This window comes from Limulus polyphemus, unplaced genomic scaffold (assembly GCF_000517525.1).
Source record: "Limulus polyphemus unplaced genomic scaffold, Limulus_polyphemus-2.1.2 Scaffold2596, whole genome shotgun sequence".
NCBI classification, from domain to species: Eukaryota; Metazoa; Arthropoda; class Merostomata; order Xiphosura; family Limulidae; genus Limulus; species Limulus polyphemus.
The window spans coordinates 52,092-59,519 of NW_013668206.1; the positions used below are offsets into that span (position 1 = coordinate 52,092).

Here is a 7,428-nt window from a genome sequence, read left to right on the forward strand (position 1 = left end):
ATATAGTATATATTTATACTATTAAGAAATATAAGTAAAATACTTTTTATTTTGACAATTGGCGAAGAATTATATTTTTAAATTCTGACAAACAACATTGTTATATAATAATAAAAAACATAAAACTATGTTAACAGTGGTAACACTCAACAAGCATGTCGTTATGATACATCGTCTGTTCAGGGCTCATTCTTATGTACAACATGTTAAAATATTTAATAATGATATATCTATACGGTGACATTGTAACATAGCAATGACATATTTTTGGGTTTCAAATACACCAGCTACGAACTCTTTATCTTCGCAATAAAGTCATTCGGTAGGGTTTTGGATTTATGACGCTAAAATTCGGGGATTGATCCTTTCAGCGGACTTATAGCCGTTACACCCAGGTTGTTCCTGTTGAAGATCTAACTAAGCCTATCACTTTTATTCTAGAAACTATAATATTAATCACTTATAGCCATTGCACCCAGGATGTTTCTGTTGAAGATCTAACTAAGGCTATCACTAGAAACTATAATATTAATTTTTCGAATATACATGAATGTGTTTGTTTTAGAACAAAGACACATTACGATATCTGCTGTGGCCATTGCGGGAAATTGAACTCCGGATATTAGCGATGTAAGTCCTTAAACTTACCGCTGTCCGGTTGGGGAGGGGGAGGGGGGACAGACTGTTCATGAAAAACTACACTTTATCAATTTTTGCATTATCCATAACCTCCATCGAACAATAAAACCACGTGAAAACACCCACCAGCTAAATCGTTACGACACATAACTACAAAATATAATGACCTGGATCGAGGTTATCAATTAACACCCTTTGGGGTCGCGAATACGCTATAAGAGTGATGGTCAAAATACCATTCTATCAGCCCGGATAGCTCAGTCGGTAGAGCGTTAGGCTTTTAACCTAACGGTCCAGGGTTCGAGTCCCTGTTCGGGCGGAATGATTTTTGGCACAGAGGTATGTTTGTAGACTCACAACTTTAAAAACCGGGTTTCGATACCCGTGGTAGCCAAATATTAATAGCCCTTGGTGTATACGATTTGCTTATCTTTTAGCGTTCGAGTAGTGATAGTGGGTTTTTCTCTGGGTACTCCCGTTTTCCTCCTACATCTAAGTTAAGGATATTTGGACCTTTACGTCACCACCCACTGTTTGTGCTACCAGTTCAATTCAAGCAGCTTACAAATCCAATCTGGATCACGTATCTAGTCATCAACGGTTTTCTTGCTAACCTTAGTTCTAAATTTCCTCTCGAGTTTTTTTTTTTATATAAGATTCTTCACACTAAGCCATCCATTTAATCATGAGTGGGGTGAAGAGAAAATATTTTTCTGAACTCCCCCGGTTGTGTTTGACCCTAGGGTCGAAATTTAATCATGAGTGGGGTGAAGAGAAAATATTTTTCTGAACTCCCCCGGTTGTGTTTGACATCTTTAAACCGAAATTACTGTCATGCTTTTGTTTTGTATTCGGTCAGACAAAAGTAACCCGAGAGTTGGTGGTGGGTGCTCTTGACTGTATATGTTCCCTCTCTTTATTCTTTAATCGCCAAATATTTGTATCGCAAAATAACACAGTTATGGTTTGCAGCATGCCTCACAAAAGCTATTTTATAAAAAAAACATCCCACGTGACATGTTGCTGCTGCCACAAACACTAGATTAATGTAAAAAATATACATTCAAATATTCAAAATACATTCAAATTAATAATTTCAAAAACATAACCAACACATTCACTTGTATCAGAATCAATCCACCTTTTCATACTGTTAATACGAAATATTTTTAATATCGTACCTATCCTTCCAGAATTTTATTTCTGAATATCAAAATTCAGTTCCATTTATGGTCCTTAGTTTAGTGTAGAAGTCTGTTATTGGTCGCTTCAGTCCCATATCTGAAGAATGCCACACATTTGGAACTGCCGCCAGATCTTTGCTATTTCTGAACCCTAAAACTTTGGCTCTTGCGAACCAAGAAGACCAACATTTCATAGAAACATATCGAATACTGATTGACCCGTACGCGGCTGGTGATTAACGTGTGTTGTTGTGTTGAATGATATATTATTTTCATGTAGACCGTGTTGAGCCTTGCTGAAAAAATCACCTCAGTTTCGTTGATAGAATACGGTGTAACTCTAGTTCGAGTCCAGTTAACTGCTCAGTGCATAGTTATTTCCTGTAAACTCGTTGATCAAGTGGAGCATGAACGAAACGCCATTACAAAGTCTTGTTTTGTATTTATTGTAGAAGTCCGCCTGTTCTCAATCAACTAAAAAGTAATTTAATATCACACTTGGCCCAACTCTGTCTGAGATCACTGCTTGCATTGTTTCTCGTGTTTTTAGTGGAACTGACTTACCCGGAGAACTTGTAATAAACAAGTATACCACAAGTGTGAGACTTACCCTGAGAACTTGTAATAAAGAAGTAAACCACAAGTGTGAGACTTACCCTGAGAACTTGTAATAAAGAAGTAAACCACAAGTGTGAGACTTACCCTGAGAACTTGTAATAAAGAAGTAAACCACAAGTGTGAGACTTACCTGGAAAACTTGTAATAAATAAGTATACCACAAGTGTGAGACTTACCTGGAGAACTTGTAATAAACAAGTATACCACAAGTGTGAGACTTACCTGGAAAACTTGTAATAAACAAGTATACCACAAGTGTGAGACTTACCCTGAGAACTTATAATATACAAGTATACCACAAGTGTGAGACTTACCTGGAGAACTTGTAATAAACAAGTATACCACAAGTGTGAGACTTACACGGAGAACATGTAATAAACAGGTAAACCACAAGTGTGAGACTTACCTGGAGAACATGTAATAAACAGGTAAACCACAAGTGTGAGACTTACCCGGAGAACATGTAATAAACAGGTAAACCACAAGTGTGAGACTTACCCGGAGAACATGTAATAAACAGGTATACCACAAGTGTGAGACTTACCCGGAGAACTTGTAATAAAGTTTGATTAAAGTGATTCTGAATGGAATAGCCAATACGGAATCCGGACTCCTCGGACAAAGGTCTTTCTAAGGTTATGAGATTTGTAGAGTTTTGTAGAGAAATATGTGAGAAAAGTTCCGGACAGACAAACGCAAGCGTATTATTTATATAGGTTGTAGTCTTTACAACTGCGTGAGTCCAATTTGTGGGCTACGTGGTATTGTATCCACATGACTATACTATTCTATTAGAGGTATATATACCGAATCTTTTTGGAAATAAATATTTATTTGGTTTTAGCTCTTACGTTACGTTAAATGACAAAAAAAAACAATGTATGCTATGCAAAGGAAACACGATACAGGGTACAGGAAAATACTGGTACAGCGAGCGCGTTGGAGTGTATCCCCCAAGTTTAAATTAGTGAGAAAAACAGATACACTGAAACGATAGTCATTCATATCAACAACAAATGAACGTCAGATAGAACAGGTTTCTAGCAAATAAAAATAGTAGTGTATATTGTTTACTCCTTGTGTAATACGAATCATGCTGTTGCTTGGTTACGCTCGCTCGGCTGAACGTAGAACATCAATTTTAATGAGAGTCACATGACTTACGATTTTTCCAGTTGTTTTTTACTGAGTTAAAGAAACATAAAAATTTAATATTGTAATACTTTCACTGATTATAATGACTGACAGTGAAAAAAAAATGCAATAATACGTCAACCACACTTTATCTGCTATATCCAGTAAAGACGAGGCCTTTCGTCCAATACCAAGGCTCATCAAGCCGGCTTAGGATACGACAAATATAGCAGTGGTCAAGAGGTTATTCATGTCATTAATTTCTTGAAAAACAAGTGTTTCGGTGGAAAAATATGGTGTACAGCTTTGTTCAACAAATGTTTGGGATAGTAATAAACAATAGATAATCGTACTACAATTCTTACTACACTTTTATATTATCATTTTCAACCAAGAAATTCGCATGCACCAAAAATAAAAAAGGGGAAGTTAAAACATTCAAAATTTATTCTTGTCAAGGAACGAAGTGTCATCTTTTAACAAGTCCAGTATCTACTTCAAATTAATAGTTCGAACACATAATTCGGCGCTTAGGAAACTTTCACGATCTAGTCCGAATATGAGATTTTTTGTTCGAATGTATTTCGTTCAAGAGAATAAATAATAAAAAACACAATATTAATATTAACTTCTCATCAACGCAAGATTACCTAGATCACAACTAAAACTGAATCCGGTAAGGAGTATAGCGAATTAAATATATAAAACTTAAAATGCATAGTTAGTTTCATTAGTTGGGTACTATCCTTTCTGTTAGCGATATTTTCGGCCGTAAACCCGATAATATTTCACGAGTTTCGGCCAGTTTAGGTGATTTAGGTTAGCTCTAGATCCATGTGCTAAGCCAACAATGAAAATAGATATATTCATTGGCACATGTTGGATATATTGTTGTCGGAGTTACAATACATCAACATTCAGTATTTGTATTTTTGTTATTTTTTTTTATGCACATACATAGTGACTTTAAGTGATTCCGTGTGGGGGGGGGGGCGAAACACATTTATTTTGTGCAATTAACATAACAGTGCTAATAATCATGTGATGGTAAATGTTCAGTTACTAGCTTAGTTGCTACTGTAGCAACAGAGAGCAACTTTTACATCAGTAACTCGAAATTATAGCAGGCTCAGTCACTGGTGCTGTTTCTGGAGTATTGATCGTGCCAGAATGAGAAGTGACGTTCGATGATACCGTTTTTCAGAAATCGATCTCGTTGTCATGGTAACGCGAACGCAAGTGCCCGAGACATCGACGAGTCTTTTAGACTACCCAATAATCAGTTCCCGCTGATCAGTTTCACTGACAGACTACACGTCGTTTACGATTCGCTGAGCCAATCGTGAGGGGGCGAATTGGTAGTTCAAACGAACATTTATTAGAAATAAAGTGGCCTTACTAGAGGACGTCCCATTTTTTTAATTAACTTCTGTAACGCTTTTCATATATTTTCAAAAAATGCTCTCAACTCTACTGTAAGACTATATGTTCATCTCATCTTTAATTAATAACTTCTGTACAAAAGTTGCAAACAATTCAGTTCATGAAGAAGTTGATTTAGCGTTCACAATTTATAACAATTAGTTTTAAAATTGTAATGTTTGTTCAACCAAATGGGTTTTCTTTTCTTTTCCCGTTTTGCTTACCAATTACCAAGATAAAAACGGTTGTTTCCGGTCTATGTGATTAATGTTTCTCGTTCTTGGTTATTTTATGTAATAAATCTATGATGCGTGAAAAAGAGATTATTTTTAATCAATTATTACAAACCTGTTGTTGTTTGTAGTTAAGCACAAAGCTACACAATGGGCTATCTGTTGTGTCTACCGCGGGGTATCGAAACCCGGATTTTAGCGTTGTAAATCCGTAAACTGATTGCTGTCCCCCTGGGAGACAAAAAAAAAAAAGAGGAAATCACGAATAAGAAATATTATATAAACTTAATTAAGAACATTTAATTCTTGTTTTCGGTTGTTAATCACACAGATACAAAACGGACTATTTGTGATTTGCCCACTGCAGGTATCGAAAGCTGATTTTTAGCATCATAAGTCTTCAGACTTACCACTGATTCACCAGAAACTAATAAATTAAAAACGTGATATTAAAAAAGCATGACATATGTATGTATAACACTAAAATATTTAAAAAGTTGCAAAACATAAACAACATATATAGAAACTCAGATTGATTGAATATTCTTTCCTTATTTGAATTATTCCTTATTTAGAATTTCATAACATGTGATATGCTAAGTAAATAGTTTGTACACTTTGGGTTTAATTTTTCGTTAATTTATCTGTCCGCGGTGTCAAGTTTAAATACAACAAGCGTATCAAATGTGTGAAAGTTTCATTATGATATATACATATATATATAAATGTTCTAATTGCTAGGTTGAGAACGCTGGTACTCGTATATATGTGTACTGTTAGTTATAGCCAGTTGACTCAGACTTAGCTACCGCTGAATAAGCCGTTCCAGTGTATGTGCTGTATTATAGTTTTCATTATCATCACTCATATCCGTGGACTTTTTATGTTCCTCCGTGTATGGTCATTCTCGTTTATGATCTGTAACGTTCCTCCATATATGGTCACTCTGAATTGTGATCGGTTACAATTATCTATAATTAGACACTTTGTGGCGAGGTTTTAGAGATTTTCTTGATAGGTAGTCGTCACTTTCGTTTTCAGACTGTTCTTTCTCATTATTTCATAAATCCATCTGTGTATTTTCCTGACGTCTTTTCATGTTGTTTTACATCATATCCAAGATTTTCTTAATCGCACTGTTCTTTGGTTTGCAATAATTACCTGATAATAAGTACGATATTACATCACGATAGAACTGATAATAATTTCCACCATATCACTATTTGTTGGTTCCTATAAAAAGGGTTTAGTAATATTATAACTACGTAGTTGTACACTGCTTCCGAAGAGACCACTCTCTCCTCTCAACATCAAACCTCACCAGGTTGGCTGGACCACAATATAGAATAATTAGAACAAACAGATCATGCTTCATCACTGACGGCGTTATCAGTCCCAAAACTTGATGTACTCGAAACAATGTTATCATGCTATCTTGTGATAAGACTTGGAAGTTATAACTCAAAGTAAGGTAAAGTTACTTTATTTTGATGTGTTTTTATGCGTTACTCAAAGTACTTTTGCGCGAATATCTGAGAACGAACGTATCCTTTTGCAAATGCAACTAAAAAAAAACACAATATACTACGGAGTGTACTTAAATTTTTTATAGATATATTGAAGGAAATTTGAGAAACTTCAAGAACTTTCCGTTACAGTATAAGGAACTGTTTCCAATTATCATATCATTTGTCTTTGAAAATCTGTGCATACTCATTCAGATATTTTTTTACAACGCTGAAAACCAGGTTTCGATACCCGTGGTGAGCACAGCACAAACAGCCCCTTGTGTAACTTTACGCGCAAACAACACACAGATATTTTTTTTTAGGCACGACATATGTACAATAATCTAGATATAAAAAATAACGTAGCAGGTTTCCATAACCTTCTTAAACATAGGTTTCACTTTATTTAGTAATATTCATGTATATACACATTTTGGTTTGTTTTGAATTTCGCGCCCAGCTACACGAGGGCTATCTGCGCTAGCCGTCCCTAATTTAGCAGTGAAAGACTAGAGGAAAGACACCACTCACCGCTAACGAATAGTGGGATTGACCGTCACCATTATAACGCCCCCATGTTTGGTGGGACGGGGATTCGAACACGCGACCCTCAAATTGCGAGTCGAGCGCCCTAACCACATGGCCATGCCGAGCCCGTATATACACACATATATATAATCAAATACAAAG

At 35.7% G+C, this 7,428-nt stretch overlaps 1 protein-coding gene and 1 non-coding gene across 2 annotated transcripts in view; one reads left to right on the forward strand and one right to left on the reverse strand.

Annotated features, from left to right (window-relative positions):
• LOC106467387 (zinc finger protein 729-like) overlaps positions 1 to 7,428 on the reverse strand; it is a 53,404-nt gene that overhangs the window by 26,664 nt on the left and 19,312 nt on the right. The gene's annotated exons all lie outside the window — the stretch shown is intronic.
• Positions 886 to 958, forward strand: Trnak-uuu. Its single transcript has one exon. It is a non-coding gene; the product is annotated as a tRNA-Lys (tRNA).